At 36.9% G+C, this 27,204-nt stretch overlaps 1 protein-coding gene across 1 annotated transcript in view; it reads right to left on the reverse strand.

Moving 5' to 3' along the window:
• The window catches only part of IQCM (IQ motif containing M), a 405,589-nt gene that overhangs the window by 21,615 nt on the left and 356,770 nt on the right, over positions 1-27,204 (reverse strand). The gene's annotated exons all lie outside the window — the stretch shown is intronic.

The following is a 27,204-nucleotide window of genomic DNA, read 5'->3' on the forward strand; positions in this document are numbered from 1 at the left end:
TCTGGGGTGAGAATCAATCTATTTCTATCCCTTTGAATTCTAGGTAATAAAATTCTCTGTTGTTCTAACTACTAATGTTATAATGGTTGAATAGATGAGGAAACTCAGGATTGGAGGAGCTAAGTTTAACTGGTCATGGTGAGCGGGGAACTATGAATGAAAAACCAGGCCTGCGTCACTCCAGAGTTTGAGTTAGTCAGGTAGCATTAAATGGCTGGTTATAAACAACAATTCTGGCCCATACAACCTAGGTTCAAACCATCAACCTGCTGCTTCCCATTTGTGTAACCTTGAAAAAGCCTCTTTAGGCTTCAGTTTCTATATTTGCAAAACGTGTAGAATGACTATATTGCTATCTACAGTTGTTGTGGTGATTAAATGAGTTAATAAATGAGCAAAATACACATGGCAAACTGTTTTAATGATTTATCACTAATTTTTACACTGTAGGGGTCAGGAAGATGCTCTAGAGGAGGGCATGGCAGCCCACTCCAGTATTCTTGCCTGCGGAATCTCATGGACAGAGGAGCCTGGTGAGCTACACTTTATGGAGTTGCAAAGAGTCGGATATGACTGAAGTGACTTAGCGCATGCACACACACATTGCCTTTCAAATTGAAAACATTTTTTTTAAGTGCAAATTTATTAGTAAAAATGATATAGATTATTAGTCTCCAATTAAGTTATAAATATGGAGATGACTTGGTTAACAAAGGTATAATTCACTGACCTGACTATTCATGTCAGATACTTTGCTAGTTGAACCCTCAATCAGAGTTTGAAATACATAGCAGGTACTTAATGAAGATGATGAGGATGATGATAATAATTGCTAATATTTATTGAAATGGTGCAGCAGGTGCTCACTGGAGGCTGTGACAAGTACTTGAATTATCCCTATTTACAAATAGCTGCCTCAGGAGGCCTTATAGATAGCTGTGAAAAGAAGTGAAACGCAAAGGAGAAAAGGAAAGATATACCCATCTGAATGCACAGTTCCAAAGAATAACAAGGAGAGATAAGAAAGCCTTCCTCAGTGATCAGTGTAAAGAAATAGAGGAAAATAATAGAATGGGAAAGATTAGGGATCTCTTCAAGAAAATTAGAGAAACCAAGGGAACATTTCATGCAAAGATGGGCTCAATAAAGGACAGAAATTGTATGGACCTAACAGAAGCAGAAGATATTAGGAGAAGTGGCAAGAATACACAGAAGAACTGTACAAAAAAGATCTTCATGACCCAGATAATCACGATGGTGTGATCACTCACCTAGAGCCAGACATCCTGGAATGTGAAGTCAAGTGGGCCTTAGGAAGCATCACTACGAACAAAGCTAGTGGATGTGATGGAATTCCAGTTGAGCTATTTCAAATCCTAAAAGATGATGCTATGAATGTGTGGCACTCAATATGCCAGCAAATTTGGAAAATGCAGCAGTGAACACAGGACTGGAAAAGGTCAGTTTTCATTCTTCATAAAGAAGTGAAGAGCTGACTCACTGGAAAAGACCCTGATGCTGGGAGGGACTGGGGGCAGGAGGAGAAGGGGACAACAGAGGATGAGATGGTTGGGTGGCATTACCGACTCAAAGGACATGGGTTTGAGTAAGCTCCGGGAGTTGGTGATGGACAGGGAGGCCTGGCGTGCTGCGATTCATGGGGTCACAAAGAGTCAGACACAACTGAGTGACTGAACTGAACTGAACTGAAAGAAGTGAAGTCACTCAGTCATGTTTTTGCAACCCCATGGACTGTAGACCACCAGGTTTCTCTGTCCATGGAGTTTTCCAGGCAAGAGTACTGGAGTGGGTTGCCATTTCCTTCTCCAGAGGATCTTAAGGCAATGCCAAAGAATGTTTAAACTACAGCACAATTGCACTTATCTCACACACTAGCAAAGTAATGCTCAAAATTCTCCAAGCCAGGCTTTAGCAATACATGAACCGTGAACTTCGAGATGTTCAAGCTGGATTTAGAAAATGCAGAGGAACCATAGATCAAATTGCAAATATCTGTTGGATCATCAAAAAAGGAAGAGACTTTCAGAAAAACATCTATTTCTGCTTTATGGACTATACCAAAGCCTTTGACTGTGTGGATCACAATAAACTGTGGAAAATTCTGAAGGAGATGGGAATACCAGACCACCTGACCTGCCTCTTGAGAAATCTGTATACAGGTCAGGAAGCAACAGTTAGAACTGGACATGAAACAACAGAATGGTTTCAAATAGGAAAAGGAGTACGTCAAGGCTGCATATTGTCACCCTGTTTATTTAACTTATATGCAGAGTACATCATGAGAAATGCTAGGCTGGATGAACCACAAACTGGAATCAAGATTGCTGGGAGAAATATCAATAGCCTCAGATATGCAGATGATATCACCCTTATGGCAGAAAGTGAAGAACTAAAGAGCCTCTTGATGAAAGTAAAAGAGGAGAGTGAAAAAGTCAACATTCAGAAAAGAAAGATCATGGCATCGAGTCCCGTCACTTCATGGCAAATAGATGGGGAAACAGTGGCTGACTTTATTTTTTGGGTCTCCAAAATCTCTGCAGATGGTGACTGCAGCCATGAAATTAAAAGACTTACTCCTTGGAAGGAAAGTTATGACTAACCTAGACAGCATATTAAAAAACAGAGACATTACTTTGCCAGCAAAGATCCATCTAGTCAAGGCTATGGTTTTTCCAGTAGTCATGTATGGATGTGAGAGTTGGACTATAAAGAAAGCTGAGTGCTGAAGAATTGATGCTTTTGAACTGTGGTGTTGGAGAAGACTCTTGAGAGTCCCTTGAACTGCAAGGAGATCCAACCAGTCCAGCCTAAAGGAAATCAGTCCTGAGTGTTCATTGGAAGGACTGATGCTGAAGCTGAAATGCCAATACTTTGGCCACCTGACGCGAAGAGCTGACTCAATTGGAAAGACCCTGATGCTGGGATAGATTGAAGGTGGGAGGAGAAGGGGATGAGAGAGGATGAGATGGTTGGGTGGCATCACCGACTCAATGGACATGAGTTCGGGTAGACTCTGGGAGTTGGTGATAGACAGGGAGGCCTGGCGTGCTGCAGCCCATGGGGTCACAAAGAGTCAGATATGACTGAGCAACTGAACTGAACTGACAAATGAGGAACCTGATGCTAGCAGGTTAAACAATTTTCTCAAGATCTAGAAGGCAGTAAATGCCAAAGCTTGAGCTTCAACCCTCTGGAGTATCTGCAAAGCCTACAGAACCTACAATTGACAATCAAGATATAATTTAATACAGTTTCACATAAATGTTTCAATTTTTCAAGTATAATTATATTTCTTCAGTTTACCTTTTCATTGCCTTTACATTTTGTATAATCTACAGTTGTACTCAGGTCATAGACTCATAAAATCTGCTAGTGATAATAAGTTACAAGTAAAAAAAATAATCATTTAGTATAAAATGTTCACTGAGTCTTAGAATAAAAAGAACTCCAGAAGATGTACCTGTTAAACCAATGGGCATGAAGATGAATAAACTTTAAATGTAATTTTCCCAAGAACCCTGTAAGGTAGCTCCATATTGAAATAGGGTCCAGAGAGGTTAGGAGCAAGTCTAAATTCACAGGGACAGTAAGTGTGAATGGGGATTTGCCACAGGTTAGTTCTCCTGAACTCAAAGTAATTTCCACTAAACTGATCAAATAATGAGTATTATTTCTTAAGTTTGTCAGATAGGACTTTAATTTTTGTTTTCTTGTAAACACACCTAAATTTATAAAATCAGTCTGTAATCATACTCTCAAAAGCATTCACTTCAAAATTCTACTGTCATTATTCACTGGTTTTGAGAGACAAACTTAACGGTGTTACACTCTAGAGTTTGTATCCTTTGGCATCTACTGTATTACTAGTAAAGATTTTACATGGAACATCCATCATATCATATCTAGATAGCACATGAGTATTGTGTACCCGTCTAGACTGCTTCAGGCCTGAGACAGTTTATAATGCAATCAGTGTCTATAAGATATAATAAACAGAATAGGTTTATTCTGTTTCTCTTTAGGAGAACTGCAAAAAGAAAGATCTTGTGTTAAATCTTCAGAAAGAAAATGTTCACTGGAGGATGTTGTTATGGTAAATTTAATAACTAAATATTAGATGTTTTTAAAAATAACCTGGATCTTATTTTGTGTCAGATACTCTTCAAAGCCCTTTATATGTAGTATTTCATTTATTTCTTATCACAACTCTGTGACAGGTACCATTATAATCTCAATTTTATATGTGAGGATATCGAGGCACAGACACTTAAATAAATTTCCCATAGTCACAACATTAGTAAATCTTATAACTGGACTTAAAACCCAACCCAAGTAGTTGAGGTGTCTTGAGACCAGCACACAACAATAGTAAAACCAGCACAATAAAAGCAGTGACTCAGATATTATATAAGTGCTTTACATGTGTTTTATTATTTATTATTGATATCGACCCTATGAGATACAACTATTGTAATTCTTATTTTATTGATAAGAAAACCACAGTTCACAGAAGTTAAAGAACTTGTACATATCACATATTTAATGAATGGTATGATCAGGATTTGAATCCAGCCAGTCAACAGACTTTGCACTCTGCCTTCTGTCTGAATATTAATTGCCTTCATACATATTTAAATGAGACATATATTTATGCATGTGTGATAAGTCACTTCAGTCATGTCTTTTTACGACTCTTTGGAATATAACCTGCCAGGCTCCTCTGCCCATGGGACTCTCCAGGAAAGAATATTGGAGTAGGTAGCCATGCCCTCCTTCAGGGAATCTTCCCAAACCAGGGATTGGACACTTGTCTCTTAGGTTTCCTGCATTGGCAGGCAGGTTCTTTACCACTAGCACCACCTGGGAAGCCTGAGATATATATTTATACATTACATAATTATTTTATCCACATTATGATCTTAGATCTAGGAACTTAAATTTAAAATAATTATACAAGCATTTATAAGCATTTTCTATTCTCAGATATTGATTCTGCAGTGGATATTGTGAACTGACTCTTTCAACCTAGATTTAGAGTAACTGGAAATGCAAAAACTGTATTTCTGAGATGCCCTTGAAACTGATGCTGGATATCAATTATTTCTATCAACTAGCTACTCTTTTCTAATATTTGGAAGGCAAAGGTGATGTAGAAGTCTTTTTCCTACCCCTCTTTTTTTCTTTATGCTAGCAGATAAGAAAGAAAGGCAAGCTTGTTCTGCTTAAGTATTTCAATGACTCTTGTTTAAACTCCTAGAGGACTTGAAGTATTTGCAACAGCATCAACAATAGCATGTTCGTAACTTCACGTCCTGATTTCTGGATCAGCTATTGGGGTGTGTTTCTGCACTCACAGCTCCAGTGGCAGCCATAAAGATGGGAGCTTCTTCCCTCGTGTGTCAGACTTTCATTGATCTGAGAGTCATTCTTTAAAGTTCAAACTAGAAACCACCCCTTCACCATTTGATATTTTTTAAAGTATTAATTTGTTGTATCAGATTTATTTATTCTTAACATTTCTAGCGTGCTCTTCATTTCCTGAGCTGGGTCCCGACTGATAAAGTATTCATTGTTTGAACTATATTACTGCTGCCTGGTAGTTCTTGGAGCTGATGCTTTTTGGAGACCGTGGAGATGCTGCATCTTGCAATTTTGTCTCTTTGTACATTCTGGTCCACCTTCCTGACCTGGTCCTCCTTTCCTTACTAACCCTCTCCACCCACTACTTCAAAACCACTGATGAAAACCATCTTGTCTATCAAGCCAAATGAATTCTTTGGTTCCAGTTTAGGAATGTTAATATCATTTTGAAAGATAAAGAAAATTCAGAAAATAGAATGTTTTAAGGCATTTAAAATGAAGATGTTCCTAATGAAGGGAAGGAAGATCCCCTAAAGAAGAGAATGGCTACCTACTGCAGTATTCTTACCTGGAGAACCCCATGGACAGAGCTACAGTCCATGCGATCACAAAGAGCTGGACACGACTGAGCGACTAACACACTTTCACTTTGCTTGTTTTCTCTTCTCTGGTATATTTAAGTTAGGAAATAGGTCCTGGTCCCTAGTTCCCAGCTCCCTGACACTTTCATCACTGATGCTACGTACTTTGCTTCTGCTACTGCTGCTGCCTAACCCTGTTTCAAAAAGGAGTATAACTGTGATACTTGACACATTGCATTTGCCACAAGATAGAAATCTTTTCAAGATCTATGGGCATAACAATTAGCAGTCAAGATCATGCCTAGTTCCTTGCCTCTGCCACAGGTTTGCACAAAATCCTTCATGCAAAAAACCAAGTGTTGAGAATTCCATTTTTTAGGATATTTTAAAGGAACAGCCATTATGAAAGTCTCAAATCTACTCAGTTAAAAGGCTCAATAGGTTCATATCAAACAATAAATATTGGTACCAGAGCACCTTGCTGAATTTGTTCTCAGCTGCACACTAAAATAAATACCATACATATTTATATGTGATGGTTGTTGGGAAGAATATCAGAAGGGTAAACAACATTTGGGGAAACCAACAGCCATTTGTTTCTTTGTACCTGACCAGAAATATGATCAGCTGGTATTTGTGCTACTACATAGATGGGCGCCTACAGCCCATCTGATACTTCTGCTTTCATCCTCTTCTCTGCGGAAGGGAAGGAAAAGACAGAGACCTAAAACTATGCCCAAGTCCCAGAATGCCATGGCCGATCCAGAGAAGTATCCTAACAAAGGAGAAAGTCCTTGTCACCAGAAGCTAAGTTAGCTCTTACTTTCTGGTTTTTGGATGGCAAGGATTTTGTATAAAAAGCAAATATTAAGTAAAATACAATTTCTACTCTCAAATTATTTTAAACTTCAGTGTGAAAGTTAATCAGGTTAAAGCACTTCTGTCGAAAGAACTGGGACTTTCTGCACTCTGATTTCTTTCCAGATCTTTTACAAAACATAAATACAATTTCCCATTTCCATTTTCTTGTGGGAAATTTCCTATCTCTATATTCAGTTGTGTTTTTCCTAAATATTACAATTCATTGATCCTTCCTCCCAGTTTATATTTCTTTAAGTTCAGATTGGAAGTATGGAATTTCCTTAGCAAAGAGCATTAAATGCTGCAAGATTATTTTAATTCAAATTTACTATAAATAATCATTTAATGAAACAAACAAATATCTATTCATGTTCACTGACAGGGCCAAAGGGGAATATTTGAGTATTTTGTTTCCAATAATTTATTATGAACATTTTCAAGCATACTAAAAATGAGAAAAAACTGTACAATTAAAACTACTTAGATTCTACAATTAATATTTTACTGTACTTTCTTTATCATATAGTTTCTTTATCTTTGCCTATCTGTCCTATTTAAGGATTCTATAATCAAATAATAAGAAGAATCAGCTGAAAAATATAGGCATGACTGAATAGAAATCTCCCCACCCTTAATATTTTCAATATTTTGGCTTTGCTTTTTTCCTACCTAAACATTACTACAAACATTTTTTGATGATTGAAATGAACACTGGGATTATGACTCATATCTCAGGTTTCAGCAGGTTTTCCCATGCTTTCCAATAAAGTAGGGTTTGTTGGGTGGTAGAGGAGAAAGGGTTATCACTGAGCATCAGACTAATATATAAAGCTTCTTACATGCCATCACTCTGCCCTCTGTTTTTAAATAATGGGATTTTATAAAAAGCCTGAATAAAGGACTCTAAAGCGATAAACTACAGAGAGATACAAGATGCTATTGCCAAAAACAGATAGCACTCAATTAGTTTTTTAAAAGGCATTCTTATCACATCTCTTCCTAATATTAGCTTTCTCAATAAACAATAGCCTGCTGCAATATTGCCAGGGAGGCCCAGCTGAGATGACAATGTGCAGTGACAGATGATCAGGACCGTCCGAAACTGTTGATGCGATTCACAAATGACACCCACTAGCCAGTCTTTAAGATCATTCTGATTCTAACAAGATACCAGACTAATATTTATATGGTAAGAGAGATAAGAAATGCATTTTTCTGCAATATAAAAAGGAACTAAGAATATTTTGTGAGTCTATTTTCACTTACTTTTATTTAATTGAATCTAATGTGTACATAAAAAGCAATAAACACCAATCTTTCTGCTTTTTAAAAAGGTTTTAAATATGGTGTGTCTATTCAAGGACTTGGTTAAGATTTTCATATTATGCTTGCTATAAATTAAGAAAAAATAGGTAGAGGAAAATATCTCTACAGTTCAACATAATAAGGCCACCATTCACACTAGCTTATGAATTAGCACATTAAACTACTGGGCCAAATTAAGCTTCAAATAATATTTTATAATCTGTTCTTTTTTCCAGAACATAGACATTTTTAAATTTAGAAAAAATTCATTATTTTAAATCATCTAACTAAAAATTATATTTTCATGATATTTTGGCACTTTGGCCAATTTGATAGAATTTAAACATTTGACCTTTTGAAAGGAAATATTTAGATGTTGGAACTAAAGTAAGACATATTGAAATCTTTGTAACATAATATTTCAAAATCAAAACATAAAGCAAGTGCTGGTTTATATTAAACAAAAACTGTCTTAACATTACCTATGAGGCTCTGAAAGGTCTGGCCCCTTCCTATCTTTCCAGTCTCATCTGGGATAACGATCACAGGGTTTCTAGTAATCAGCTCTTCAGTTTTCTCTCACCTTGATGAACCGCTGTTTCTCAGTCTTTTAAGGATTCTTCCTCCTTCACTCTGATTTGTTATCAAATTCTGTGCCCTGAACGCTCCTCTACATTCACCCTCCTTCTGTCTTTATCCAATACCACACTCTTACATATCATAAATTTATTAATGGCTATCAAATATATGTCTTCAACTTCAAAAGCTCTCTAAGCTCCAGATATGATGTGGAAAAGGGCCCCCAAATTCACTGCATATAGGAGTAAAAAATACCCTTTCAACGATAATCCTGGATTGACCAGTGCCGATTTTTCACATCTCTTCCCAATTCTGTGTTTAGTGACATTACACTGGTAGCTTGAATGGCCATATTGGGAATATTTAGTCCATGAAAATCAGCAAATGCTACAAACTCCTGACCCCACTCAGAGCTACTGGAGCAGCACACGATGACCTGTAACATCCTGAAGAGGCCCAAGAAAACCGGGTCCAAGAAGACCCTGAGTAATTAACATGCTCTTTTTGCATGTGGGAAAAAAGTTATTGTTTTCATTAATCCTGAAGATCATTTTTAAAATACATTGACTCAGTTTCTTTGAAGAATTTCCGAACACACAAAGCTCCAAATCCTGATCAGTAGCTAGATTTGGAATAATAAGATTAAAGTAATATGGAAAGTCAGAGGAAACAAATTTAATTACTTTAGCAAAATTTTCCTAATAATCATTATCTAGTATAGGAGCTTATGATACTGACATCTCTAACCCCTTCCCAATCCAGATTATCTGGGAGGTGATACTTAACACATACTAGTTAATCAGAATTTTTCTCCTAGAACTTGTAGGTCAGTTAGCCACTGACAAGTTGGAAAGTCAGAGGTATATATTCTGTCTGACCTTACTGCTATGAAGAAAAACGTGTTATTGAACAAATGAAGTGAGACAGCAATGGGAAGAATAAAGCAAATATGCAAAGAGCAACAGTGCTAAGAGATTTCATGATTCAAAAAAAAGAGAGGGTGAGAAGGTGAATTGTTATTCTCTAACCCATAAACTCAGGGCTTCTCGGGTGGTGCTAGTGGTAAAGAACCCACCTGCCAATGCAAGAGACAGACATAAGAGATTCAGGTTCGATCCCTGGGTCGGGAAGATCCCCTGGAGGAGGGCATGGCAACCCACTCCAGTGTTCTTCTCTGGAGAATCCCATGGACAAAGGAGCCTGGCTAACTACAGTCCATGGGGTTTCAATGAGTTGGACATGACTGAAGTGACTTAACACACACATACAGCACAACATGGCTCTCCTGCTGCAATTGCGTTCCACATGCTTCCATTCTGTTCTTAAATAAACATTCTTTTTGCTTAAACGTTCTTATTAAAAAGTGCCATTAAGACATAGTTGAGAAAACAATAATATCTCATTTACATCCAGATATTGACATCCAGATTGACCTATTGCCATCACCACTTAGAAGTGTAAGCCATACCACAATTCATATATCTGGAACTGAATTCCTGAATTTTCCTCAAAGCTGCCTCATTCACATTTCATATTCCTCCTCAGTTCAGTAAATGCATCTGGTTTTTGTTGTTGTTTAGGCTAAAATCATTAGACTTTAGGTCCTCTTCTCTCATATAACCACATCCACTCCCATAGCATGTCCTGCTAGCTCCATCTTCTGAATATATTCAGAATCTGAATATTAATTATCATCATCATCTCTGTGGTTACAACCCTCTTCCAGGCTCTTATTCTCTCCTACCTGGTTTATTGCAATAGCTCTTAATAGTCCCTGCCTCAGTCTCTCTCCACCTCCCTGACCTACTTCCCAAGTATATTTTCTACCCAGCAGCTAGAGTAAATCATGTCACTCTTCTGATCAAAACTCCATTAAGTTTCCCATTTCCCTCAGGCCAAAAGCCAAAAACCTTATAACGACCCCTCCTCTTTAGCTCTGTAAACTCACCCACCCCTAACTAGGCAGCTCCTCATTTATTTCCTGCCAACTACACAATCTCCCTTGCTGTCCAGAAACGTGCTAGACACTCCTCTCAGGATCTTTGCTGTTTCTTTTGCTTCTCAGAATTTCTCCTCGATGATCCCTTTGGCTCTATTCCTCACCACTTTCAGGTATTTGCTCAAAGAGCACCTTCTAAATGCAGATTTTCCTGCTCATCCCATTTAAATTGAAGCACCACCTACCCCTAGAACATCTAACTCACTTCTAACCCCTTTCTGCCATACAGTTTACAAGTATATATATAGAGTGTGTATTTTATTTATTTTGTTATTTTCTATTTTTCTGCACTGGAATATAAACTCTTGGCTGGCAGATTGTTAACTATTTAAGTCACAGCTGCATCCTCATGTGCCTAGAATGATGCCTATCATATAGTAGATGCTCAATAAATCCTTGAATAAATGAATGAATTTAGATAATAAATAAAAATACTTGTGGGGGTGAGGTTGGAAACTGACTGAATTACACAATCTGTTTGCCTCCACTGCCCTGATTCAATGGAATATTGCCAACTCTTTGTTTTGTTCTATTTTGATTCTGCATCTGTGTAGAGTTTGATTCCAAAATTTGGGGATGTATAGTAATTTAGTCAGGGAAAAAGTTGTTTCCATGGAAGCCTGGTAAACTGATTACAATGAAATTGGCAGTGGGTCCTAGTTTTAATACGACACCACAGCATATTATAATTCTAATTTCTACTATAAAGTTTTTCTAGTGGCAGAATGGGCTTTCCCAGGTCTTTTTTATTTTATTTTTTTACAGAACTTAGATAAAAAGCTCATGTTGTATTTGGCATCTGATTGTTCACAGCAATCATCTCAGATAAAAACACAATGTCAGTGAGAAGAAAAGAAAAAATCTACTACAGACTAAAAGGGAATCATCCCTTGTGATACTGTCTCTGGATGCTAATGAACCAACAATAAAGGCCCTATTATGGGATTGTTTTGAATGAAATTGTTCACATTAAGTTTCAGGGATGCAAAGGCAGAGTCATCCTGAGGCTTGGATACATCAGTTAGGACAATGACACATACTTGAACTCATCAATATTAACAATGGCTGCTGCATCTAGTTTAGATCAAAATGGAAACTTGAGTTTTCTTTTTAGTCTTATTTGGACATTTTGATCATATTCTTGTACAGAAAAAAAAAAAAAAGGAAAATTATATTGAGGTATCAGTATCCTGAAATACACACCAAGACATACCCTAATGGGAAAACACCAGCATTAAAAAAATATGTTGAGTCCCCTTGCCTCTCCCCAGGATGAAATAGTAACACTAAATATTTCTAGAATTTCTTTTGTTCTCAGGCTCCAAGGTTTTAAGGTCTGGTTAGGTTGATAATTGCTTCCATTGCTGTATGTAGACATTTTAAATAATGATGTAGGTGATAGAAACTGGAGACAAATGCATTGTCTATGTATTTTGACTGACTTATAAATCTAGGAAATTTAGAGGATCTCTAATCATTAAGCTATGTTTGAAATCACATGTGGATAATGAATATCTCTATGGCCCTCCAAGGATAGTAAAGATTCAAAATTAGACACTAGAATTTTTTACCACAAGAATGTGGTACTGAGATCAGATGGTCAGCATTTTGGCATATTTAATAAAACACATTTGACACAATTGTGTTTTTTAGTATACAATTAAAGTTATGTCACAAACTTTATAAGTAGTTGATTTCAGAAAATTTTAAGTATTTTGGTATAAAGATGACTATTAAATCTTAAGAGCTGGATCTTTTCGGCCAACTGTCTACTGAAAGAATGGGCTAAAGTCCTCCATTATCAATCCTCACATTCTCTGTATAACATTCTGTAGCAGGTACATTAGAATTTCTTATGAAGTTAGTTTCTATGAATGTGAAGATCATGTAAGACAGATGATGAAAAGTATGTCTTCTAATGAACTTTGAGACCTAAGAACACTGGAGATCTCCTCAGTTCATTTCTTTTCTTTTTTTTTTTTTTCCCCAATAAAAAGCTTTGATCCAGTTAGCAAAGTACCAAAGTGATATGGAATCAATTAATAGTTATAACTGCATTATGTGACTGAATGGGATCCAAGTATGCCATCCCAAAATATATCCCTTTAGTAAAAGAACTATTTTGAATTGAAGGCAAATGAGAAGCAGCAGATTCAGGAACAACTCTCTGCCTAAAAGCAGGGCATACACTTTGTGAAGGTGTTCCTCTTCCCTCTCCTGCAACAGGAAGAGGAAAATGACTTTCAATATTGTTAGGTAGTTAGAGTAGGAAAAAGGAGTTCAGAAGGGCGGTGGCTAAAAGACAAAGAAGGGAAAAGCCCACGAAAATAGAACACAGGAAGGTCTGAGGACCAGAGTGAGGACCTCAGGTGAAGCAAACAGCCCTTCTGGCTAGCCCAGTTTGCATAGGGCAGACCCAGGGTGAGGAGAAAAAAACAAATAAAAAGAGGAGCCAGGGACTTCCCTGGTGGCCCCGTGGATAAGACTCTGTGCTCCTAAAGTAGGGGGCACAGGTTCGAGCCCTGGTCAGGGAACTAGATCCCACATGCCACAACTGAGAGCTGGCTCAGTCTAAATAAAGAAATAAAAAAGAGGAGCCAAAATTGGTCTGGGGGTTTCTCTTCTGTTCGTGTCTTTTAGGTCGGCCCACCCTCACGACTGGAGGATGTATTTTCCTTTGCTTTCTAAATAAGCTAAGCTGTAACATGGAGATGTAACACTGGTCTGTTCGGAGAAATTACACAGGGCTCTAACACTGGTCCATCAGCGGAAATTACATGGGGCTATAACACTGGTCTGTCCATTGCTTCAAATTTTTGTTGCAACGAGACAGAACTAAGGACATTACAAACTCCCCCGACAATATCACTGCAGAGTCGTAGACTTGAGCCAGCATAACAAACCTTATTAAACAACCCATGTGTTCCACTAGTTCCCCCATATATTCACCTTCCCCAAATTCCCTACATCTAGAAGCCCAGCCCCCTTCCCTTTGTCTAGTTAATTCTCCACAACCTATTCCCATTTGTTAAAATGGTAGATAAGCCCCAAGTCTAACTGACTCTTCTGGGCTTTTACTTCTTTTTGGTGAACTCCTCCCCACAAACTACATGTAAAAATATTAAAACCAATAAAATATGCATGACTGTTCTCTTGTTGATCTGTCTTTTGTCAGCTTAATTTGCGAGCCTCATTTATAAACTTAAAAGGATAGAGGAAAAGGTTTTCCTCCCCTACATGATGAACGATTATTTGCCATTCGGTTAAATAGCTAGCATTAAGAATTTACTCAGAAACAGCTTTTTCCATAGTGTGTTTATAATCCAGCTGTGGGTGATTTAGCTTTATTACTTAAAAAACTGTACATCCTACACTATCCACTTCAGAACTCCATCCTTTTATTTTCTCCTTGTGTTGGAGAGGGGGAGATGAGGCAAGCAGATACTACTTCCATTCATTCTAAAAGATCATTTTAGAAAAATAGGAGAGGGAGAGGGAACCTACTGTTTTAAAGTTGTCACACTAGCTATATTCCAGGATTTAATTTTAAGTAGTCTTAATTTGCCTCCTTATTAATAACTTTAACAGAACTAAGTGCTTACAAAACATTGGAAACTTGTTAAAAATGAGTAAGCCATGATACCTATCCATAGAGGTCTTACAATCCAACACGAGGAGACAGTTAAAACATACGGTGTGAAATGAAGAGACCACCATGGCAACAGCCTGTGTCAGAATAACGAGCAACGTGAGACCAGATGATTGTAACGCAGCGTGGGCTGACAACCTTGAATAGAGAAGATGGCCCTTGAGCTCATGAAAAGTTGCTTGTTAAGAGAACAATGCCGACACAGGGGACACGGGTTTGATCCCTGGGTTGGGAAGATCCCCTGGGGAAGGAAATGGCAATCCACTACAGTATCCTTGCCTGGAAAATCTCATGGACAGAGGAGCCTGGTGGACCACAGACCATGGGTTCGCAGAGCGTTGGACACAACTGAGCACCTGAGTACACACACGCCACTTTTATATTGATGTGTCATTCACAAATCCATCTCAAAGATTTCCAGAAGCCAAGATATTCCCCCCAGGATACAGAACCAAATAGCCAACTGACTTGACAAACCCATCGAATTCAGCATGTTTTACACACAGCTTAGGCTCTTTCCTTACAAACCTGGTCTTCTTCACTATAGATATCCTACCCGTTCCTCAAGAGAGAAATCTGAGTCCAACTTGACTCCTATTATCAAACCATTCATTGTCAAGTCTTTTCCTATTGATTTTTACTCTCTGAATGCCTTGCAAAGTCCCTGATACTGGGAGAGACTGAGGGAAGAAAGAGAAGAGGGTGTCAGAGGATGTTGATGGCTGGGTGGCATGACTGATGCAATGAACATGAACTTGGGCAAACTCAGGGAGATGATGAGGGACAAGGAGGCCTGGCATGCTGCAGTCCACGGGGTCACAGAGAGTTGGACATGACTGGGCAACTGAACAACAACAACAACTTTTCAAATAAGTTCATGTTTTTCAATTTTCTCCATCACTATTATAATTAAAACCATGATCATCAACCACTTCTGCCATTGCATTACTTGAGAACTTTTAACCTCAAAGAGGCTCTGTCAAGCCCAATGAAGTAAAAACAGAGAACCATGGCTTGAAACCACCCTTCCTGTGCTTCAGGTCCCAAGAAGCCCATGGTAGGGCATGTGCATTTCTGACAGTAAGGAAGATGGGCAGAGGGAGCATGTTTATTAAGCACATATTTTATGCCAGGCTCATACTCAGCTTTATATATGTGTGTTAGCTCTTGTATCTTAATGCTAACACTTTGACTTCTAAAAACAAATGATACTCAAAGTAGTCAACAGTAAAGGTCTTTTTTTTTTCACCTAGTAAATGATGGAGCAGGGTTCAAACCCAAGCCTGAGTAACTCTTAATTCCTGAGCTTTTTGCATAACCCAATCTTCCTCCATGTTAGTTTTTGGTTGAGTCTAAAAAGCAATGAGGCTCAAATGGCATTGTTTTGATGCTCGAATTTGACTCCCTGGAATTGGAAGCTGATTGTGGGAGATGGCATTGGAACAGACCTCCAGATGTTGTAGAGAAATCACCAACAAGCTGAAGGGCAATTGAGAGGTTGACAAATATGAGCTAGACAGTGGTTTGGCAGCACCTCGTAAAGTTCTCTATTGTGACCTCTCTGGACCATAATGGTTGGTGAACATCCATTTGGGGTAGAGTCAATGCTTAGAGTATGGGTAATTGAAATCTATCTAGAATTACCTTCTAAGTTGACTTTGACCTTCCTGGTCCTGTGATGTTGGACTTTCTGAACTCCTTACATAGAAACTACCCTGGAACTGCAATCCATTGAGGGGGTTTGTTATATGAATGCTTATTTAGCATTAATGCTATTTCCAAAACATTTCAAGCAGTATTAATAAAAATTTTCTGTGTGAATCCTTAAAAGATAGAAAAACCACATTGGCAATATCCTTCCAAGAAAGACAGACGTAGAGAACAAATGTATGTACACCAAGGGGGGAAAAGGGGTGGGGTGAATTGGGAGGTTGAGATTGACATCTATAGACTACTATGTTTAAAACAGAAAGCCAATGAGAACCCACTGTATATAGCACAAGCAACTCCACTTAGCGCTCTCTGGTGACAAAGAAGGAACACATTCATACGTATCGCGGATTCACTTTTCTGGTATAGCAGAAACTAACACAATATTGTAAAGAACCATACTCCAAGAAAAAAATTTTAAAAACACATAGGCTTTCCATATCTAAAGAAAAAAAATAATAAGCCTTAAAACATCCTGCATGAATGTGTTGGCTAGTGTTCGATCTTGTACAAAACAAGATGAGAAATGTGTAAGTGTGCACTTGTAATTTATTACCACTGTAAGGATTTGCACTGTGATGTCAACCTCCACCTTGAATAATTGGAAACTCTCAGTTTGCCACATTTCAATGGATGCAAGAGGAGGGAAAAGACTGGGGAGAAGATGGTGATTCTACATGGCACACACTTCTTCAAACAAAATTTTTGATTATAAATATTTTCAAATACAAAGTGGAGAGGATATACAACAAACTCCATATACCCATCACAAACATGAACAGTTATCAATATTTTGCACTCTATTTGTTTTTTGTAGCTGAAGTATTTTAAGGGAAATGCTAACCCTCATGTCACCTCATTTCAGCATGTTTTAATGGGCATCTTTAACAATGTGCACAACTTCTTGAAAACTACAGTGTCATTATCATACATAGCAAAAACAGCAAGAATTCCCTGGTATTATCGAAGTCAAAGCCATATTTTAAATTTTTATATCTTCTCCAAAAATGTCTTTTTCACACACAAGTTATTAAAATCAGAATCCAAGCAAGGAGTTATCTAAGTAGTATTCCCATCTTTTAAAACTTTCATCCCTTTGACTTTAAGAAACTGGTTAATTGTCCTATAGAATGTCCTATATTCTGGATGTCTCAATTTGATTCCTTTGAGGCCTCATTTAACTTATTTTACCAGGAGACTTTCTGTAAATTGGAAGTTAGCTTGGAAGATTTAAGTAAATTCGGGTTTCACGTCCTTCCATGCTTCACCAAGAACACTTAAGAAACACTGTGTGTGAAGCACACAGCATCACAGAGGAGGGACATGATATCTAGCTGTCTCCTCTGTGAAACTGAAATAGCCATGGGTTTAGGTGGAGACTGACTGACTCCTCCATTATACAACTTCCAGTAGCTTCATTGAGCTTTGCCTAATAGCTTCATTCCTTGATGAGCTTTGTTCCGAGTTCATTTTTTAAGGATTACAAAATGGTGATTTTCTATATCATTTCTTCCATATTTATTTGTTGGAATTTCCCTTTATGAAAAACTTTCCCTTGTCAACTAAGACTCTTTGTTAACCCTAAAGCATGGTTCATAGTTCTTCATTGTTTTCCTTTAATTGACAATAGATGCTGTCCAGGGCTAGTCTGTGTCTATGTATGTACTTACGACTTCACCGAGAGAGTTCCATATCATAAGTTCACCCATTTAAAGTTTACAGTTCAGTGGGTTTTGGTACATTCACAGAGTTGTGAAATCATCATCACAATAAAATTTTACAGCACTTTCAACATCCACCCCCCAAAAACTCATACCCATTAGCAGTCACTTCCCATCGTCCCCACTCCCTAGTCTTAAGTAATCACTAATCCATTTTTTTCTATGTATTTGCCTGTTCTGTATATTTCACATAAATGGAATCATGCAATGTGTCACCTTTTGTGACTGATTTTTTCCACTTAGTATAATGTTGTTAAGGTTTATCTATTTTGGACCATGTTTTAGTACTTCATTCTTTTTTATTGATGAATTTTGTGTGTGTGTGTCTATATACCATATTTTGTTTATCCATTCATCAATTAATGGACATTTAGGTTATTTCCATTTGGGTGTTTTATCAATAATAATGCTATGAATATTTGCATATGAGTTTTGATATGGGCTTATGTTTTCATTTCTCCTGGGTAGATAGCTAAGAGAGGAATTGCTTGATTATATGATAATGCTATGTTTGGCCTTTTGAGTAGCTTCCAGACTGTTTTTAAAAATGGTTCTATTATTATACATTACCACAAGCAATACATGAGTGTTAGAATTTCTCCACCTCTTCATCAACACTTCATACAGTTATCTTTTTATTTTAGCTATCCTAGTATGTGTAAAGTACATTTTAATTGTGCTTTTGATTTTCATTTCCCTAATGACTAAAATTGTTGAGTATGTTTTCATATGCTTATTGTCCCTTTGTATATCTTCTTTGGAGAAAAGTTTATTCCAATTCTTTGCCTATCTTTCATTTTGCCATGGTCCTATAGGATTATGGCCCCTGTTATGGCTTTTTATTTTATTTAACCTTAGTTATTTTATTTAACCTTAATTACTATTAAAAATCCTGGCTTCCCTGGTGGCTCAGATGGTAAAAAATCTGCCTGCAATGCAGGAGACCAGGGTTCAATCCCTGGGTTGGGAAGACACGCTGGAGAAGCAAATGGCTACCCACTCCAGTATTCTTGCCTGGAGAATTCCATGGACAGAGGAGCCTGGTGGGCTATAGTCGATGGGGTTGCAAAGAGTCAGACACAAGTAAGCGACTATGCTTTCACTATTAAAGATCCTATCTCCAGATATAATCACATTAGGGATTAGGACTTCAACATATGAATTTGGGAGGAACATAATTTGATCCAGAACAATCACACTGTTTTGATTACTGTTGTCTTGCAGTTTTATTTTTTTTTTTACATTTATTTTTATTGGTTGGAGGCTAATTACTTTACAATATTGTAGTGGTTTTTGCCATACACTGACATGAATCAGCCATGGGTTTACATGTATTCTCCATCCCGATCCCCCCTCCTGCCTCCCTCCCCATCCCATCCCTCTGGGTCTTCCCAGAAGCCTCCTCTTGTGGTGCTTGTGGACAGTTGGCATTCCTCTTGATTTGAAGCCAGGAAATCAGCTCTCACCTCGAGATGATTTGGGGTACACGGAGCTCTTTCTGGTTGCTGCAGTGACCTCAGGATCCCTCTGCATCAGCCCCGAGCACTTGTCTCATGCATCCAACCTGGGCTGGTGATCTGTTTCACCCTTGATAATATACATGTTTTGATGCTGTTCTCTCAAAACATCCCACCTTCACCTTCCCCCCCAGAGTCCAAAAATCTGTTCTGTATATCTGTGTCTCTTTTTCTGTTTTGCATATAGGGTTATTGTTACCATCTTTCTAAATTCCATATATATGCATTAGTATACTGTATTGGTCTTCATCTTTCTGGCTTACTTCACTCTGTATAATGGGCTCCAGTTTCATCCATCTCATTAGAACTGATTCAAATGAATTCTTTTTAATGGCTGAGTAATAGTCCATGGTGTATATGTACCACAGCTTCCTTATCCATTCGTCTGCTGATGGGCATCTAGGTTGCTTCCATGTCCTGGCTATTACAAACAGTGCTGCGATGAACATTGGGGTGTACGTGTCTCTTTCAGATCTGGTTTCCTTGGTGTGTATAGTTTTAAAATCATGAATCTTGCAACTTTAGTGACTTCCCCAGCATTTTTCCATTCTTTATTTCATTAGTCCTACTCTAAACCTTATTTTATTTATGTTTTTCCTTCTTTTACTAGGATAGACAGGTTGCTGATTGGAGAGCATTCTTCTTCTTTTTTTAAAAAATATAGGCATTTGCAGCTACAACTTCCCCTGTAAACACTACTTTAGTTGTATCCCCTAAGTTTCAGTATGTTGTGTTTTTATTTTCATTCATTTCTAAGTATTTTCTAAAATAGCACTGGTGTTTCTTCTTTGATCTAGTGGTTATGTTTTCAGTGTTGTTTTTTTCCATATATTATGAATTTCCCAAATTTTCTTAAATACAGTGTAGTCACATAACATACTTTGTATAAAGGTTAACATCTATTAATTTATTGAGTCTTGTTTAATAGCCTAGCATTTTCTCTATCCTGGAGAATGTTCTAAATGTGCTTGAGAAGAATGTGTATTCTGCTGCTGTTGAGTCATGCGTTCTACAGGTGTCCATAAAGTCTAACTGGTCTTCAGTTGTCTATAAGTTTTCTATTTCTTTGTTGACCTTCTGCCTAGTTTTTCTATCTGTTATAGAAAATGGGGAATTGAAGGATCCAGCTATTAAATATTATTGTTGAATTTTCTATTCCTCCCTTTAATTCTGTCACTTTTTGCTTCATGGAGTTTGGAGCTCTGTTAGTAGGCAAATATGTCTTACACATGTTTGGCACATATTCTTGGCAATATCTTATCAGCTAGTAGCTTGTTTTGCTAAAATCAATGACCCTGTATTTCCTGTTAGATTCTATTAATATTTTTGGTTCACTTTGACTACTTTCTTCTGATTTAATAAAAATTAGTGAGATTTTGTTATATATCTAAAATTTATATACTCAAATGAAATAAATTTCATTAGGATTTGTAAAACAAGCTAATTTCTGACAAATATGATACCACAGTTCCACAGAGCCTTTCTCTTTCAAAATAGATTCTTTAAAATAATCAAACTAACATGTAAGTATAAAATACCACTATCATATAAATGTTTTAGAAATGAGGCAGTATAATGAATGGTTACAGCTTATCATGTATAAAGATTAATCTGGATAAAATCATGCAAAAATTAAATGTAATCAACAAGTGACCACAAAATAAAGGGTAGACTACCTTTAAGAGGAATCCATACCAGATCATTGATGCAAACATGGCTCTAAGAAGACTATGCAAGTGTGTAATATAAAACATTGTAATTAATATACGGAGAATGGGAGATGCCAGGTAGAAAACTCACATCCCTTACAAACTGAAGAGTCTGTGGCCTCCTATTAAAATAATTAAAATGCACATGGGGCAAAAATTAATAGGAATATATAAATAGGAAAATAAAAGGCTGAAGACATAGTACAGCTTTATAGGGGTCACTTGTTAAGCTCTGTCATCTATAAACAATATCCATAGCTGTGAACAAAAGGCAAGAGACATGCTTTGATCTTGCATAAAATGAAGAATTGGGGTTACGATCTCCATATAATTTTCTATATATTATATCCATATATAGTTCAACCTCAGTGAAAGAATGGGCTAGACAAAAATCTGCCCGTGGGGAAAAGAACCACGTCTGACACAACCTGGACACTGGGCAGGAAAAAAAGAAAAGAAAAAACCCTTCATTGAGAATTTATAACCACAGTTTTCTCATGGGTTCAGGATTAAATTTACATTAACCATATTGTTCCAAAAACTCCAAACTCACAAATTAATTTATTGTTGTTCCATGATAGGGACGTCCTAGAAACCTGGAAAGAAACCACAACAAACCTTTTCTAAGATATTTATAGACTCGTAATCCAAAATTTACATAATGACCCAGAAAATAGGCAGCCATCAGTGAAAATGGAAAAGCATACTGCAAATTTTGACTGCTGAGAACTTTGAATTTTAAAAATTAAAAAAAATTTTTTTTAATGTGGTAAAATGAAAATTAAAATTTATAAAAAAGAAAAGGAAAGAAAAAAAATTTTTTTAATTTAATGATTGGATCAAAAAGATGAACAAGTAATAAAATACTATTAAAACATCAAGTGAGGTGGAAAATAACAAACAAATTTCTAGAGATTGGAAATACAATAACTGAAATTGTAAACTTCAATATTGGTTAAATAGAAAAATAGGTAGTGTTGAAGAAGGATGAATAAATCAAAAGAAGGATTGAAAACTTAGCAAAAAGGTTCAGGTCAGTTCAGTTGCTCAGTCGTGTCTGACTCTTTGCGACCCCAAGAATCGCAGCACACCAGGCCTCCCTGTCCATCACAAACTCCCAGAGTTTACTCAAACTCATGCCCATCCAGTGGGTGATGCCATCCAGCCATCTTATCCTCTGCCGTCCCCTTCTCTTCCTGCCCCCAATCCCTCCCTCCCCCAATCCCTCCCAGCATCAGAGTCTTTTCCAATGAGTCAACTCTTCACATGAGGTGGCCAAAGTATTGGAGTTTCAGCTTCAGCATCAGTCCTTCCAATGAACACCCAGGACTGATCTCCTTCAGGATGGACTGGTTGGATCTCCTTGCAGTCCAAGGGACTCTCAAGAGTCTTCTCCAACAACACAGTTCAAAAGCATTAATTTTTCGGCACTCAACTTTCTTCACAGTCCAACTCTCACATCCATACATGACCACTGGAAAAACCATAGCCTTGACCAGACGGACTTTTGTGGGCAAAGTAATGTCTCTGTTTTTTAAGAGGCTATCTAGATTGGTCATAGCTTTTCTTCCAAGGAGTAAGCATCTTTTAATTTCATGGCTGCAATCACCATCTGCAGCGATTTTGGAGCCCAAAAAATGAAGTCTGACATTGTTTCCACTGTCTCCCCATCTATTTCCCGTGACGTGACGGGACCAGATGCCATGATCTTATTTTTCTGAATGTTAAGCTTTAAGCCAACTTTTTCACTCTCCTCTTTCACTTTCATCAAGAGGCTTTTTAGTTCCTCTTCACTTTCTGCCATAAGGGTGGTGTCATCTGCATATCTGAGGTTATTGATATTTCTCCTGGCAATCTTGATTCCAGCTTGTGCTTCTTCCAGCCCAGCGTTTCTCATGATGTACTCTGCATATAAGTTAAATAAGCAGGGTGACAATATACAGCCTTGATGTACTCTTTTTCCTATTTGGAACCAGTCTGTTGTTCCATGTCCAGTTCTAACTGTTGCTTCCTGACCTGCATACAGGTTTCTCAAGAGGCAGGTTAAGTGGTCTGGTATTCCGATCTCTTTCAGAATTTTCCACAGTTTATTGTGATCCACACAGTCAAAGGCTTTAGCAAGGTAGATTATATCAAAAACATGAAAGATAAGCTTTGAGATATGAAGAAAAGAATGAGAATTTCCATTACAAATCTGATGGGAGCTTTATAAGAAAGAAGTATAATGAAAAGATGAAATCTTCTAAAGAATAGTAGGTGAGAATTTTAAGAACATAATGAAATATAGAAGTCCAAGATTCTGGAAACTGAAACAAGACAGATAAAAATTTATTTTTTTAGAAATTAAAAAATATAGTATCCACATCTACCCACCTCTTACTCAAGTTGTGTGAATCAAAGACAAAGACAATATTTTAAAAGAATAAAGGGAGGGCAGGCAACATACTTACATAAAAATGATTGACAATAAAAATGGCAGCAAGGATAGACCAAATTGATATCATTGAAGTACTGAGAAAAAATTACTATAGATGAAGAATTAAATGCCCAGCTTAACTATCATTCATAACCAAAATAGAAATAAAGATAATTTCTGAGAAATAAAAATGAGAATGTTTACCATCAACTAAAACATTTCTAAAGGATATATATCTGGAAAAAGAAGGATCCCGGAAGAAAGTTGGAGATGCAAGAAAAACTGAAGAATAAAGAACCTGGTTAAAAAAGAAGAAAAAAACACAACACCAAAAGCTAAACAAATGTTGAATAAATTAGTAGGTAGGTGAAGACCTAAAATATACTGAATAATAGTTTCCAAGTCAGGAGGCCCAATCTCAAATGCTTTTCTCACTTGTCCTTACATAGTCAATGTTGTTCTTGGCAAGTTTTATGCCATTTTTGTTCAGATTGATTTGAATATGAATCTTTTGGCCTGTTTTATTTTCTCATTGTAAGCTTTTGAATCATTTAAAGTAACTTATTTTGATGGTTGTCTTACTGTAGCTATTTTCAAGGATACTTTGAGGGCTCTTATCTTAAATGTTTGGAAAGTTTTCTTCCATCATTTCTTTGATAATATTCTCCCTTCATTTTTTTCTATCTTTATTTTTTTAAATTCTAATATTTAAGAGTTGGACCTTACAGATTAATCCTCTAATTTTTCTCACAAATTGTTCTCATTTTTTGTTTGTTTTTTGTTACATACTTTATCCTTTTCATTTGAGATTTTTCTTTATCTTTCAGGTTCTTTTTTTTTTTAATGTTTATTATATTATTGGTTTCTAAGCTATGTTTCAGTTCTCTGTTATTTGGGGCTTGCTTAATCTGCATACCTCCCTAAGTTTGCTAAGTCACATCTTCCTCTGGGGGCTTGATTATTTACTTTATAAAAAGCCCTGCTGGTTCGACTCACTTTCTTTCCTAGCACAACCAGTTGTCTCGGCCTCCCTTGGAGGGAAATCAGGTTTCACAGTCTTCAGGCTGAATGCCAAGGTGGGAGTACCTATAGTTTGGATGCCTGGGTCCTGCTCAGCTAAATTCAATCCCACTACTTGCAAACTAACTCAAAACTCATAGAACCTGGCTTCTGCAGCAGCAATTACACACTTGGAAGACTTAATATGAAAGATCTAAATAGTTTTGTACATCTAATCTCTTCATTATGACTAAAGACTAATTTGAATATTTTTACCTAGTTGCCCATTAACTTAAGTCAGAGAAAGAGCCTCATAGCAATTTTTAGAGAATTTGCTTGATTAAACAATTACACTGCCTTGAGCTCCATATCATTACCTCCAAACATTATTTTGCTTTTATTGGCCTATAATTTAATTGACATGGAAAATATCTTGAAAACCCCACCAAATAAAACCTAGTTAAGGGAATAGGAAGAGTGCATGTCCACAAATAGGTATCTAAAGCTGTCCCAGTGAAATCTGAGAATTTAAAAGAGGCCAATTCAAATGGGAAAGATGTCGCAAAGCAAAACATATAAACATATCTATAGCTAACATTTGTTTTGATCACACGTTCCTCTGGGAAACACATGGCAACTAGGAAGAAAATCTTATTTTCATTGCCAGCAGTTAAAGGGCTAACCTGCCTTGGAATCCAAAGTATTAGGGGTGTTGTATGTGTTTCAGAACTCAGCAAGTACCACTTTACACGAATGGTAGAGATTCACTTTTGCAATAATGATAACTATTTCCAGTATAGAAATATCATTTGCTGAATGTATATATATAGATTTCAGGCAAAAAAAAAAAAAAATCAGTATGTGAATAAATAGACCTCAGGTCTAATGAAATGCTGCTCTTTGGAGAATGGTTTACATATGCTTACCTTGGATTTAATGTTTTATTTAAGCATAGTTTGTTTTATATAACAAAGGATGGAAAATATAAAAGCATAAGGGAAAGGGATTCCAAGGGGTTACACTTGCTTCTCTTTAGCCACTGGAGAATTGTACAACCCACCTGTCATGGGGTTGTCTGTTTTCTGCCCCAGAATGAGGCAGAAAAGAATGAGGGTGAATCATAAATTATTCTAAGTAGCTAATTCGGTTTCCTACCACCATCAGGAGACAAAAAAGTATTTTGGGAATAATAAAGTGCTATGCAAATGCAAGTTTTTATAATTAGTATTAAGACCTGTTCTCTATTCCCAGAAGGCAAAATGACTAGACATTTTGCATGTTATAAAAATCCTTGTAACCCTGAAAACACTGTCTTTGGATTCTTCTATATAAATAAAACTCACATTTTACTTTTTCTTCATTAGCCTTACTTCTCAGTCTAATTTAGTAATCTGATTTATTGGACAATTGCCAAACTTACTATGTCATGAATTTAAAGCAAGTAGTAAATTAGCAAAAACTGGTGTGACTTTTATTAAAATTTTTATATTCTTGAATAAAAGTCAATATTCAGTTCAAGTCATGTATAATAATTACATTTTACTTTTTATCAATACTACTTTTAATTATAATTATTTTTAACGTGAAAATCCAAAGAATACTACAAGGAATGAAGGAAGACTTGCACTACCAGGTGATCAACTTGATTTAACATGATCAACTTTTTCTCACAGTTGATGATCTATCACACACCCACATGCACACACACATAAGTTACCAAATTGTTCAAAAGCTGCAGATGCTACCTAACAATAATACCATTATCCCCGACAAAAATAACAATATCCTAATCTTATGCAATGTCCAGGCAATGATCAAACTGCCACAATTGCTCCCCAAATGTCTTGCACTATATTTAGATAATTCTTTTAATTAGATTCTCGTTTAGCTCTCCAATTTTTACTGAAAAAAAAAAATACATATATTCTTATGAGAAAGGAAACATGTTGTAGGCAGTTTTGCTCATTTAAAGTTGTAAGACAAATGATCTCTGTATATCAGTATACACTGGGCATCTCCGTTTCTCTTACCTCATGGGTTACTCTGAATATGAGTGGATACATGTAAAGTGCTTATTAGAACAATGCCTATAAAACTGAAAGCTATCCATAAATGCTAATTGCTGTCCTTTTAGAGAGGTTACATAAGAAGCCTGTATATGGAGAAAAACACCCTGTAGGTTTTCAGGAAAGGTACTAAACACACCTATGTGTAAATCGATGCCAAGATATTTATTAATTTGATAAAATAAGATTATAAATTCTGGATTGGCAACCAAAATGCAGCAGCAACACTTTGTCGCACATCTGGTAAACTTTAGAGGCTGAAAGACTGTTCCTCAACTCTCTGTTCTCCACTGCAGCTCATGATGCCCTGAAACGTTATTACAGTTAGTAAGAGTAGGTGGGCATCCCAGACCTTCTCATCCTATAAAGAGGCCAAGCGTCACTGGGACACAGGGAGTAGGGTTTTTTATTTGTTTTTAGTTTGTTTTTTCCTCCTTCCTCCCTCTTTCTATCTAGAACTCAGACCTGTGGTCTAATGGCCCATGAGCTTTTTTCAGACCTTAAAGCAAGAAGCTTGAAGACAAAGCCTTTCAGGTGAGGGGTAGAAGACTAGAAAGTAGGAAAACCCTGAGTTCCTTACGGCACCATTGAAACTGCTGCACTCTCTAGATTGTTTCTTGTTGTTTTGTTTAAATTTGTATTTATTTATTTTTCACTGTGCTGAGTCATTGCTGCCAGCAGACTTTCTTAAGTTGCAGTGAGTAGGGGCT

Source organism: Muntiacus reevesi, chromosome 13 (assembly GCF_963930625.1).
Source record: "Muntiacus reevesi chromosome 13, mMunRee1.1, whole genome shotgun sequence".
Lineage (NCBI taxonomy): Eukaryota > Metazoa > Chordata > Mammalia > Artiodactyla > Cervidae > Muntiacus > Muntiacus reevesi.